The sequence below is a fragment of the Triturus cristatus genome, chromosome 8, assembly GCF_964204655.1.
Source record: "Triturus cristatus chromosome 8, aTriCri1.1, whole genome shotgun sequence".
Lineage (NCBI taxonomy): Eukaryota > Metazoa > Chordata > Amphibia > Caudata > Salamandridae > Triturus > Triturus cristatus.
The window spans coordinates 448,385,813-448,399,766 of record NC_140591.1 but is presented as its reverse complement, the minus strand read 5'-3'; the positions used below and the strand labels follow the sequence as shown (position 1 = coordinate 448,399,766).

At 43.6% G+C, this 13,954-nt stretch overlaps 1 protein-coding gene across 3 annotated transcripts in view; it reads left to right on the top strand.

Moving 5' to 3' along the window:
• The window catches only part of MED4 (mediator complex subunit 4), a 119,553-nt gene that overhangs the window by 16,830 nt on the left and 88,769 nt on the right, over positions 1–13,954 (top strand). The window contains exon 2 of one of the 3 annotated variants that reach the window (XM_085621855.1): positions 1,637–1,757. The exons of the other annotated variants lie outside the window; for them this stretch is intronic. The gene's annotated coding sequence lies outside the window, so the exon portion shown is untranslated. The remainder of the gene's footprint in view (positions 1–1,636; positions 1,758–13,954) is intronic. 3 annotated transcript variants of the gene reach the window in all.

Here is a 13,954-nt window from a genome sequence, read left to right as displayed (position 1 = left end):
TATTGCCGATGCAATTAAGGGCTCGGTATTTAAATCCTCCGTCCTTGGTATACTAAACTTACCCGATGAAGAAGACCGTACCGTGCATACCGTAACAAGCCTAAATTGAGGTAGGTTTTGACCACAGGTGGCTATGGGCTGGTGGGGTACTCCGCTATTTGTAAAGCAAAAATGGTTGATTTAAATATTTCTCCCACAGTGCTTTACTTGGCACCATTTCCTGGTATGGGATATCTGTTTACCCACACCCCATGAAGGCACGGTAATCTACTACTGAGACCGTATCTAAGGTATTCTGTCTAATCATGTACTCAGCTTTCTTCTTATGTTAGTCATTCGGATAGACTGTTAGTGACCGTTAGGAGGGGTCGTGACTAAATGTAACATATGTTGCACGCTATTATTCAGTTTTATGTTGGTAAAATGATCAATGGTACTGAGTGGTAGACATATGCGTCTTAATAGTCTTCTTATATCGAACCAGATACCTAGGTCCGTTTGAGTTTATTAGAAATACCCTGGGCTCTCAACGAATAAATAGTAGTCCGTATGCGTTGGAAAAGTTTGTTAGTGAGACACATTATGATATACAAGAAGGGTGTGTCTATTAGGTATACGATATTGCCCTTCTAACTGGGGTTTCTGACTAACTGCAGGACGGTTTGATCATACCACCATGCACAAGCTTGATGAAGGCACTGACAGCCTTATTGTGAGGCGGGTACTAACGTATGAGCAGCTGAATGGTCAGCTATCGTTAGTGGCCTTTAATATCTGTGTTACTTGCAATGTATCCTGTCTCAACTTTTTTTAGTGAGGGTGTTTATAACTTCGGTATCCAGGAGTGATTTAACAAATACAATCATCTCCTACGTGATCACTGAGAAAATATCTTAATCGTACTCACTTTTGTTTATAGGTCTCTTGAAATCCTTTCTATGGAATAAAGACTGTATCCAGCTAGAAGAAGTATTGTCCTGAGGTCCATTTAGACCCGGGTTCAATCTATACAAGGTACATGGAATAGTATCTATCCTCTAGACAGAATAAATGAGTCATCACTCCTAGTTTAGCACAAAATTAAGGAGTCTGGTATTTCATTCTTTATTTAAATAGGGAGTGTATCACCGAAGAATTTTTCCGGAAAACATACAAAAACCAAACAAACAGAACCGCTGGCAAGATCCATATGGACATTGCCTTCTAAAGGATAAATGTAAGTTCTATATCGGGTTGCCTTTTGAAAAAGAAATAATACAAATAGGACAGCATTTGGTTTCGCAGTAATATGAGGGAATCTTTGCCCCATAGGGGGAATGTAGAGACTATAGCATTGCATTCCTAATAATCGTAGCAAGATCCTCTCACTACTACCTTCTTGGCATAGCCTCATTACTGGCCTATTGGATATACCAGAATGATTGATGATTTAAAACTTCTTTATTAAAGTGGTCTTCCACCAATATATCTTATTGGTGTCACAATAATGAAGCCTGATTGGTGTGGATATATGGTTGTTAGATTATTAATTGCAGGAGGATGGTTGTGGACAGTATTCATGTGTCATGAAGAGAGAAGAAATAAATCTGAGAATTGACTAAAATGATGTTATATGTTTTTTTCAATCTGTTTTTAGGATTATTTTTATTGGGACTTTATTGTGCTTTTCCTGAAGAAGGTGTTGGCTGTGAATCTTGGCCCACCGAAACGCGTCGATGCTTTTAAAAGAGGAAACCACCCAAAATCTATGATTACTGGTTTGTGTGACACATATCTGAAAGTGACATCATTCTGGTCACAATTGATAAATTCTTTGATTTGGTGATTTCCTTAAGTCAATAGGATTATTTTTTCCTTTTTATGTTGTTCCCAATTTTATGTCTTGTGGTGTATATTATTGTGTAGGTCTCTCTTGTCTTTGACTAAAGATTAGACTGACTGTTTTTAAACAATTGTCTATGATTATATGTATACTGATATGATCACATTGTCTTTGCTTCATTATTAGCTATTTGACTCTGTACATTTTTTGTATCTGTACATTATTTTATGAATTGTTCAATAAATTTGCCTGATTTATTTCTTCTTATTGGTTTTTATGCTCATGCTGTCCATCCTCATCCCCTTGGTGTGAAAGGTGTGTTGATCTGAGTGTTTTTGGTGACAAGGAGGTTCTATTCTTTTGACTAAGTTCATATTTGGTGCCCCTCTCCTTAGTCATAGGGGTCCCTCTCTCTTTTTTGAAATATTTTCAGCATAGTTTCGCCTGCGGGCGAGGGGTCTGAAGGCAGATAAATGCAGGATCTTCGGGTCAGGCAGCCAGAGCCTCACGCAGACGCGGCCATCTTGGTCCGGCGCCACCTAGCGCCCCCCAACTTTGGATAAAACTTCTCAAATGTGGTGTATTGAAAACACCGCATGTGTTTTTAATACACAAGATACGCAATGTGATTCAGATAAACCAAGACCATCGTTTAAAGCCATTCCCCGCTCTTGGGCATGATACTGTATGAAAATACAACAAACTGCTAGATTCTTGAGCATATCCTGTGCTGGTGGGTATCTTTAATATAGTAGTCTTTAAAAGTGCACTGGATTTGACGTATGCCATCTCAAAGTTACTGTGGAACTGATGCTCGCCTTGTAATGAACTAAATCCCCCGTTTCAAAATGGCCACAACTCTACTCTGTTATTGTTGTGTTTGCTCCTGAAGTCTTGTGCACCCTCTCTAGCCTGCGCTTATGACTCGCTTGCAACTGTTTGCCATTTCTATGAATATGGATTGAGCAGCCCTAGAGAGCGAGCAAACCACGCTGCCTCAGTCACCCGTTGCCCCCTCCCTTCCCCTTGTGCAGCCAGCGATGGACAGCGCAAATGAAACGTGAACGAGCATGGTGAGTGACCACAGGAGGAGGAGGAAAGAGAGAGGAACAAGAGAGAAGGGGGCAGCGGTCGGATGTGGCATACCCAAGGGGGCGAATCTAAAGCTAGGGAACCAGGTTAGAGTCTCTGGGTTGGCCCTGTCTGAAAATTTAATGTGTCCGTCTATAATGCAGTTGCTCGTCATGTAAAGCGCTCTGATACCTTCTGGTCGAGTTTGTGCTATATAACACTGCAATAAAATAAAGCAAAATAATTTTTAAAAAGCAGTGTTGTGGGAGGGGTGGTGGCTGAGTGGGGGGTGGCAACGGAGATTAAGTAGCAGCAAAGCTTAAACGCCAAAGATGGTTGCAAAAAAAAAAAAAAAGCAGTGTTGTGGGAGGGGTGACTGGGAGGTCGGCACAGGGAGATTAAATATGGAAAAGCTTAATGAACACCTAAGACAGGCAAACCGCACGGCAAATGAAGTAGCGTCTGCGAGCGTTTCTTGAAGCCAGTGCACAAAGTAAACAGAACACTTAACCGGAGCAGAGGCAGGCCAACAAAGTGCTCTCCAAGTTTCCTAAATAACCTTAAGAGTAAGAGCACATAACTGGGGCAGTCCTCATGGGGGGATACAAAAGTCCAAAAGGAGGGACTACCAAACCTATTCACCAATCAAAAGCTGGCATTTACAAAGAAAAGTAAGAGGATCCAGTTGAAAAGTTGGGCAGTGCTTGAAGTCCATAATCTAGGAACAGCATGTCTCGAAGAGAACACGCATGCTCTGCCTAGGCAATACCTAAAAACAAATGAGAAAGATTTAAAGAATCCACAACACTTCCAAACTATCAGACCTTGTATTAACCAAACTCTGAAGTCCATAATCCCAAGTTATAGTACAATAGCAACAGACATTGCCAACTTCTTTTATGCAGCGACTCTAAATGTACAAGCCACTCTGAAAAGGCACCAATTCATCCTCTTGGTCATCCATACCAAAAAGAAACATTCCAAGTTATGAATCATTTGTATTAATAGACACCATGTTCCTCTTTAAAAGTTTAGCTCATTAAAACTCACAACATATGCGGATTACTGCATCCCATTACATCTGATAAATTCACATACCCATGGCAAAGCTGTCCTAATTCTCAAAATTGTTAATTTCTCACTAGAAAAAAGCAAGTATTCTTTGTTTAACCAGGGAAGATCACTCTTCTCTTAAAAACAAGTCTTCGTGACTTCCAAAATGTAAAACCTTGACTCCATACCTTGAAAAAATAATCAGAGAGGAAGCTGTCTATTAAATGCTATACTGAAACAGACCCCTCAAAAGACACCCTACAAATACTAAATGAAGTAGACGTTTGCCTATGAGTGGTATTGGACTTATCGGCATCATTTCACACCTCCCTTCTTGTAAAAGGGGGTGGAGGACCATATTCTGAAACAGTTCTGCTCCTTCATCAAGTCAAGATCAGAGTTTGTAATGAGCATTGGCAAAGCCAATACGTCTCGCCTATGCAAGATCTATTGGCTTTGTCCATTTTGAGGTCGATCCTAGCGGCAGCACGCATGCCCTGCTCTCTCTGCGAGGCATGCTGTAATAGAGTATGTAGTGGAAGCTGCTGCCCACTCCCCGCCCATATTTGTTATTGGCTTGTGTCATTGTACTTCTTAAATGCTGGCTTCTGATTCATAGAAAGGCTTGTTAGTCCCTCCATGATACCGCCATGTCTCCTTTAGTTACCCCCCCATAACAACTGGACCTTTTACTTGGCATGTTACAGGGTCTGCCTTATTAGTGGGTGAGCACTATTTCATTTATTGACACTGGGTACAATGGCGGCTGCATTTTTTTGTATCTGCATGCTGTGCCTGTGCCCACTTTAGGGACACCGCGCTTGGTTGCATTTTTTTTTGTTGCTTTAATACTGAGCGCGGTGTACCTAAAGCGGGCGCGCGCGTTTTAATTTTTATTTTTTTTAACTTTCATAATAAGCGTGGCGCCCGTTTCAGGGACATCGCGCTGAACCTGGGGCAGCTTCGGCTTATTTGCTGCCCACTCCTCTCAGCCAGTCAGCGCTCGCCTCCTCTTTTGGCACCCTTCCTCCCTCGCATGAGGGGGTGAAGCTTAGCAGCAATCTAAGGGAGTGAAAATAAGCCTTTGCAATGGAAAGAGTCTTGCATTGACGCGAATTTGTGCTATTAGCATTGTAAATGAAAATGCCTTTTATTGCTGTTTAGGTTGTTAAAGCATAAATAAAAGGCATTGTCATTTACAATGCCGATAGCTGAAACCCGCGTTAATGCGAGACCTATTGCATTGCAAATGCTTGTTTATTTTAGCCATGTTGTACAACAGCACTGCTGCTGTGTAGTACGGTTCAAAGTAAAAAAAAAAAAAAAAAAATGCTTATATGGTGTGGTATGGCACGGCCTGTCAATATATTGTATGGGATATGGTGGTCTTTCGATTCAAAATCTTTATTTGACGCAATCATAATGGCCATAAAAGTACATGGGGGGGGGAAAAACCCTGTATACAATAAATAACGAAACTTGTAAAATCAGTATACGGTACAAGATTAAAAATAATACAATAAAAAAACGGCCACGCCCACTAGCTGTTAAAATATAATGCTTTTCATAAGTTGAATTGCAACATGAGTATAGAGTGCAATGCTGAGGCATATAAAGGGTGTCCCCAATGTACATGGGTATTGCAAAGCAGCATTATGGTCCCTAATATTCTGTGCAAGGAAAATCAGTTGTAAGTTATTTTTCCTTAAATAAAGTGCTGTGTGCTTTGTTTGGAGATTGTATCACATGGACAGGGGTCTGTGTCCGTTGCTTCATAATAAGAAAGGCAACTAAGAGATGTGCTATTCCTAACCGCACCCAAGTAAGAATAAAATGATGTTGGGTATTGGTCACTAAAGACAGGTATTGTAATTGCATTTACATAGCGCTTGGTATCTTGAAGATCAAAGCGCTTTTCAAAGAGTACCACGCTACTCCGGAACCCAAACTGGACAAAGGGACGGTATGGTTGATATTCCTCCTGAGAAATGTTTGAAATGTAGGAGGCAGCTGTAGATTTCTTTGATTCCAGAAGGACTCTTTCTTTTTTCCTTTTTTTTATATCTAGAGTTTAAAAATCATGCCTTTATCACACACTTGTCAAAAACTAACATACTATGTGGGTCATGCGGTACAGGCAAGTTAAACAAAGATTTAAAAGTTTCATTAATGTGACCGAGCCAGAGGATTTTAAGTGTGCTCTAGTATTAAAAAGTCTCTATTAATAGATTTGGTAAAACATGTTTCGACTTTTGCCCAGATAGTGCCAAAGTAGTATAGGCTTCAGCAAGATAGAGTCTTTCAGGTAGGATAACCCAACTTCCTTATGGACAGTAAGAGCTGGTACGGAAGTCGGGGTACACAGCACACTCCTCGACCTGGAGGGGGTGTATAACCCCATAGCCCTCCATCAAACATGGCAATCAACAGCGCTCTTGCCTGTATATAAAGTAATAATTTCTTTAGCTGGGCGGCCGCCAAGTTTGTGGGTGAACCTGAAGACTTTGCAAACTTTCGAACTGGCATTTTGTATCTGTTGAGACCATGAGCCATTATTGGAGAATGGAATTCCCAGATAACAAAAATAATTCACTCTCTTAATCGGAACCCCCCGATATGAAAGGTCCTACACTTATGCTTCTTTTTCCTGCAGACCATCGTGTATGTTTTTGATTTGTTAATCTTCATTTTCCTGGCCTCCATAAAAGTCTCTGTAGGCCGACAGGGATCCTTGACAATAGTACAATGTCGTCGGCGTACAACAACACGGGGACCGAACAACTGGCGACTGTGGGCACATCGACCCACAGAGCCTGAAGGACCCCATCAACCCCATTAGTAAAAACAGAAAACAAAAAAAGGTGCCAGAACGCAACCCTGTCTAATGCCCCTCTTGGCTTTAAATGAAGGGGTGCATTCCCCATTCAGGCCATTACGGACCTTGGCAGACAAGTCCTCAAACAACTGTGAAAAGAAAGGTCTGATATTCCCTGGGGCACCAAGAGAAGACAGGGTAGATCAGAGAATTGATGGTCCACCAAAGCAAAGGCACTGCTAAGATTGGCTAAACAGAGGTAGCGAGACTCTGACTTGGCTTTGGCGTATTTCCTGATGAGTACATTGAGATTCACACATTTCTCCACTATCCCGCTCCCTCCTAAATCTATACTGGGCCTCCAAAAGAATAGTTATTCATTGCCCACTCCTCCAATGACTGCTGAAGTACCCTGCCCATCAATTCAGCCAAGGGATTCAGGATTGAGATGGAGCGGAGGCAATTGGGGTCAGATTTATCCCCCTTCTTAAAGATAGGCACTATGATTCAGTCTGCCCAACTGGAAGGGATCATTCCCTCCGCAACTGCATTAAATACTCTAGTCAAAATGGGGTCCCATAGATCTCTTGTCGCTCTGAACGCATTGACAGCATCTGGGCCGGGTGCCTTACCCCCGGCCCTATGTTCAGGAGCAATTGAACCTCCTCCAAAGTGATAGCCAGAGTACAACATAAGTGGTTCACACTTTCATCCACAGTTGGTAGAGCAATATCCTTGAGAATAAAAACTTTGCGAAAAATGATTAATCCACATTTGTTGTTGAACGAATGAGGGAATTCTTGGTCAGAGTGATCGTGGAAGTAGTGCATTAAGGGACATTATCATATTACAAAAGGCATACAGCAATTTGTCATGGACTACCTCAATACCCAGACAGTAATTAAACTCAAGTGAGCTTATAGAGAATCACTTCTGCAGCACACGAGGCTCTACCCCAGCCCATTTCATACATACACCATTGGGAATAACTGGGGTAATGTTGGTAACGCAAGGTTTCTATAAGGGGTTTCTGCCTGAAAAAGCATAGATGCAGCTAATGGGTTGTGATCATTCACAGAGGTTGGAATAACTAAAATTGCGAGCTAGGTCTCTGGCAGTAGAAGATATCACGACATGATCAGTGGTGGTTTGGGCATCTATATCCATAAGAGGGGATCTGATCGTTGCTCTTCTTTCCAATGGTAGAAGGTCATACTTACAAATTAGGGAGTTAAATTATTTCCCTTACACATTGTGTGGGAAGTGTGATATTCCTTCACCCGCTATGTCAGTTTGACTACACACGTCTTGCTGGGAGAGGGCATTTTTTATGTTGAAATTGTCAGCCCAAAAAAATTTAATAATTGGTATACATTGGCCGTAAAAATGCTTCCAAACCTACATCAAGGGCTAGGACTGCGTCACTGCAGGAAGAATCAAACCAGTTAGTGTAGAAATTGACCACCACCAGATCCGAGCCACCAGTAAAAGATAACCATAAAAATCGAAAAGGAGGAGAAACAGAAGCTGACCCTCTGATCATGTCGGGTAGAAAATTCAGTACTAGAATCTGAAGACCTCCTTCGCCCACCCTGCTGAGGACGGTATAGCTGCTGTAAAAAGGGAGAAAAACCCTTCTATATGAATTGGATCCACATGCCAAGTTTCCTGCAGAGAAATTATGTCTGATGCTGAAATAACATAGTGCCTATCTGGGGAACTTATTTCGCTTTGAAGCCCAAAAATGTTCCATGAGGTGAGGTGACGGATCCCTTTATAATCTAAATGTTTTGATTTTAAAGACCAAACCAGAGGGCTAAGTAAACCTAGATTGGTGTGCTTAGATGACAACAGAGATTTGGTAAGGACAGGGCAGCAGACCTCTATTGGGTGGTATGAGGAATGGAAATCTGGACAGCGACTCTCCAGCAAACCTGAGTTTGAAGTCTCTTTTTTTTTTTTAGGTCTCTCCTACGCAGCGCGCATGTGCTGCATAGGAGGGCCTTTAGCCATCGGGTTTCACTTTCCAAGCACTGCACTCATGCTTGTGGGGGCATCCACCATGCTGGAGCGAGAAGCAGCGCGCCACGAGTGCAGTGCTTGGAAAGTGAAGACTGCTCTCCTAAGCCTCTCTCCTCGCCCACATGTCCCGGCCACTCACTTGCTCTGCCCTCTCCGTTTTTTTTTTTTTCTTTTTGCTCGTTTCAATTGTTTTTCTTTTTTAACCTCTCCCCACCATTCCGCCTCTCCCCACCATTCCGCTCTATCACAGTGCCTCCATCTCCACCCACCTTGTCACGTTTGGGCAGGAAAAAAGAGAGAAATAATGCCCGATCCTCTCTCCAAGTGTTGCTTATGTTACATTTGTCAAGCAGGCTTTACCATATTTGCTGCACAATTTCATATTTTGTTATAAACCAATGCTTCTTACAGCGTTAAAACTTGCAAACATGTCTTATCCCTACTCATTAAGTCTGATAAATGTCTGAGGGTTGACTGTTTTGTTTCTTGTCTTGTTTACAGCAGAGACAATTAGGTTGCTGCTTCCCTTGAGGACGCCAAATGTTTCTTTTGCTTTCCTGGTGGTGCTGCGGTCCTGAGTACCAAATGTGTTCACTGCCTGAATGTTTCAATTGTTTCCCTGTAGTTACTTTCTTGTTGCTGATAACTGTGCGGCCCCTGCGGCTCTCTAGTGAACTTAATGAGATATGCCTTTGTTTTGTAGATTTATACATTTATTTTTCAAGCTTCCTATGTTGTACAAAGTGCAAGAAAGGTCCTTCAAGAGATTGTTGTCCTTCCTTTGCGCCTACAGACACCTTGTGTGCTCGTCTGTATTCAGACTCCGCTTCTTTCGTTTCTGTTGAATTGTAATGAGGAAGGAAGTTATTTTCGTATTAGAATGTCATTTATAATGGGTCCAATAAAATGAGTTGCTCAAGTAAACTCTTGAGTGCTATTAAACGATTAATGCAGTGATATAAGCTGAATTACAGCAATTTCATTAATTTCTGAACCATGTTATCTATGTGCTAGAATAGATGAATTTTTGTATGTGAATTACTTTGTCCAAACTGAGTCCATATATTGCATTAATTGCTTGATTTGATGATTTTTTGGCACTTCCATGCTGCCACAGCGCTGGAGTCGTTTATGCTTTAGAGTGTGGCCGAGTGGAGTGCTATACATCTTACCGTTTTTGTTATAATGCTTCGTCTTGGCAGGCGGTTTAGGTGTGATTTGATGCTTTTTGGACGTGTAAGCTCATTGTGGGTGGCAGCGTCCTTCTAATGCTACCTGTTACGCTGACAAAGGATTGAGGTTTTTGAACAAGAATCTCAGGTTGCCATGCATATATTTCCGTCGCTTTAATTGCTGGCGAACTTTTTTTTTTCTATTGGGCGGCACATAGCAAGACAGAGTGTGCTCTAGACTTAGCAATGGAGTTCATGTTTCCAGGGTAGGATTCTTAATTACTAATTGATTGTTTTTGCACCAAGCAGACACTCTGAATTTGTCCATCCGGGTACCAGCTGCATTCCTCGCAGTGCGCGCGCACCGCGCTTGTTTTGCTTGCTGTCATTGTGTTGTAAGATAAACAGGATTTAGTTGGCACAATCAGTCCAGTGCGAGGGTAATTTAATTTGAGGTTTGTGAATTCTGAGCAGGGGTCGAAAGGAACGGGTGAGGTCAGTGTGTCTGTATGAGGCTTTCAAAATTACTGCTTCGCCAAATGTCCTGTCATTCATCTCTGTACCCCTGGCCCACCCGCCGCTAGGCAGACCGTGTTCTGGCAGACCGTGTTCTCCCACAACTGCTAATCTGCATTTCGTATCTCTTCACCTTTCTGATCTATTTTGTTAGATTTAACTCATTTATGTCCTTTTTTGAGTACTATTTTTTTATTTATTCTGAGTCGGAGCTCAAGACCTACAGAAGTTATGGACACGCAGTGCCTTTCTGTGGGGTCAAATGTGGGCGTGATTCAACAGGTGTTCCTGTACGGGATCGTCCTCTCCGTTTCACCGCATGGCTAGTCCCAGGAGTCAGTGACACACCTGAATATTCCCACTCGGTAAAGCGCCCCCTTTTAGTTCGCATTCCCTCCTCACACCCCTGGCCTTGCCGCTGAAGTGCCCTGCATACTGCATGTGGAGCCCTTCTCTACCCTCGCATAACCTTCAAGTTCGAAAGTTTTTCTATCTGCTAACCCCAAATTTGATTGACGTGGTGAACATTAATCCTAATTTAAGCAGTAGCCACGATGATGTAATCCTAATCAATGGCACAGTTATTTTTCTGGTCCCTTTTGCACATGTATACTGCAATTCTTAAAGGTTTGTTTTTGGAATGCTTTTTTATGGTTCTGTTCCACAGCGGCTCACCCGTATTCACGCGACCATGACGGGTGTTCCCACATCTGCATTGCCAAAGGAGACGGGACATCCTGATGTTCGTGCCCGGTGCACTTGGTGCTCCTGCAGAACCTCTTGACGTGCTACATAATTATATGCTACATAATGGTATGGCATAGCCAATAGGTCTCGCCTTTAGGACCTTTTATAAGTGTTTAGTTATCCAGCACAATGTCCTTGGTGCAACAACATCAAGTGTTGCATGGCTAAACACTTATAAGGTCCCAAAGGCGAGACCTATTGGCTACGCCAATGCTTGTTGTTGAAAACGTGTGTATTCAATTTTCAAGTCCATACAGAAATCAACAGTGCAGCATAGCGTCTTCAAGCAATTACACACTATAGACGTGGTAGGTACAGAAGTTGGAATTCCCAGGTGAGAACAGACAAATAGAGGGGGACACATCCAAAAGCCAAAGCATCCATCTATTCACATGTGTTCATGAGGGAGTTATGCATAAGTTTAGGTCAGTTATGTTTCAGAAGTGGTCCCACTGGTTGTGGAGGGAGTAGGTGAGCGCACGGGCAAAAACGTCAGTTGCTCAATCAATCCAGCCTCAGTCGGGGATCACTGAGGCTGCGCTTCCTCCTTCTGGTGTGGCCAAACCTAATCTGCTACCCAGGGCTGTGTCATGTCTGCCCAATGTAGCCAGCATGTTACCCCCATCTCTCTAGGTCCCATTTTACGTGTTCGTTAGTGTGTACATTCTAGAGCCGGCACTCTTCTGCAATCACCCACTCCAAAAAGTCAGCCCTCCATTTAGTCAGTTGAGGGGTTATGGCTGGCCCAGTGTATGGCCATGCGTCATCGTGCTAGCACTAGGACACCTGTTCTCCCCATTTTGAGAACAGGCAACAACCCTAATAGACAATGTCGGACTTTGTGGTCCACTGCTACTTTCATCACTCTGCACACTTCCTGTTGTATCCCACCCCAAAATGCTTGCAACTCCATACATTTCTATGCAACGTGCCCGAAATCTGCTGGGGTATCACCGCATCTAGTACAGCTCGCCGAACGTGTCGGGTAAACCCTGTGCAGGCGCTTTGAGGTCAGATATAAAAGTGCACTAACTTAAATCTGGCATTGCTAGCTAATTCCTGCACCAGTGCCTGAGTTCTATGCCATTACCCATCTGTAAGCAGGGACTCCAACTCTCCATCGCAAGCGGCCCGCTTCAGTACTCTATTCGTCTGCCTATCGTTTTTAGGTCTCGCCTGAGCCAGCGCATGCGCTGCAAGACATTTAGTAAGGGGGTTTTTTAAAGTGCTACCACACGCTTTTGCTGGCCTCAAGCTTGCGGTTACGCGCGCATAGCCGCCATCTGGCTTTCTGTTATGGCTCATTAAGCCTTACAGCGCACTAATCACTTTTACTACCCCCTCCCTTCCCGTTAACTTTAGCGTGTTTTCGTGCACAGGCACGAGCAGAGACACCATCTGGCTTTCCTCTCGCTCGGCCAAGCGCGAGCGCAATTTGCTTCAATGCCCCTCCCCCACCACAGCGCGCGTCTCGCAGCTTGTTTTTGCTTTTGCGCGAGGAGCACACCTTTTTATGCCAGGCATTCATTGTCCAACTTCCCATAAACATGCATCCCCTGTGTACACGCACCCATATGTAGCCCTCCCTCACAACTTTTAGATAGGACACATAAATTTCCCCCAGCCTATCCACTGGTAGCCAAGTAAAAACTCTACAGCGGCATTTGGCATGAAACAAGCCTCACAAACTAGGCGCATACATTCCCTCTCTTAACAAAAGAGCACACAGTCTGGCCCCCCGGGTGAAAGTGTGCACTCTTCTTCTAAAATACAAGCCCACGCTCCTTCCGAACGCATAACCACGCGCCCTGCATCCACACTCAGACAAATGCACTCTGCTTCACAAGCTCGTGTTTCCCACGCAAGTGCTCGTGCAGGGCCCCTCATTCCATGCAAACACACGCAATGCCGTCTCCACAGAAGCATGCACTGCCCCTTGCAGTTGTAAACTCCACAACTCATAGCTGTTGCAAACTGTCCTGTCATGTGTTGTCCCACTCACTCCTCTTCCCTCCTTCACGCCATCTGTTTCACGTGTACATTTGCCAGTAAGTTCCTACGGACAGCCTGCTCAGCCCATGCACAATGTTTCTTGATAAGACGCATGTTTTTTTTGCTTTGTGTTTTTTTTTAATTTTTAACAGCGTTTCATTTAGCAGAGATGCCCTTGCGACGCTGCTGCTTTGGACTTCTGTGAAACATGCATACGGTTCATTTCACAATCGTGCACAGAGGCACTGCGGCCTAAACGTCTGGTCGTAAAACACACTGTTCTGTTAGTGTTGTCAAGTGGGCCTGGTTATAGCAGCCAGTCAGCGTCCGGCGTCCACATTCTAAAGCAATAATATTCCGGTATGTACATCTTCTATGTTTACTGACCCCAGATGCGAGCACGGCTGTGCCACACGGGCAACCCTTACAGGACTCGATTAGCCAAGCTGCCTTTCTGTGTACACTTCCTAGTCACAGATGGGGCCCGAGTGAAAAATATTGTGACGTTCTCGCAGTGCCAAAAAGGATGGCGCACGGGGGTGGAGAAGAGGAAACGTGATGGAAGGATGATACAATCCGAACCAGCACCTCTGTGTGCCTGTCAGTGCTTCCACATCCTAGTGCGGTCGTGTGTCTGCCTGGCTCCTATATCTATCCGAACAAGCATTGGCAGCCACCAGATCAGGAGGAGCTGAGTATTAGCCGCCAGCTTTAAAACCTTTGTGACTGCCTTTTCCTATGCTT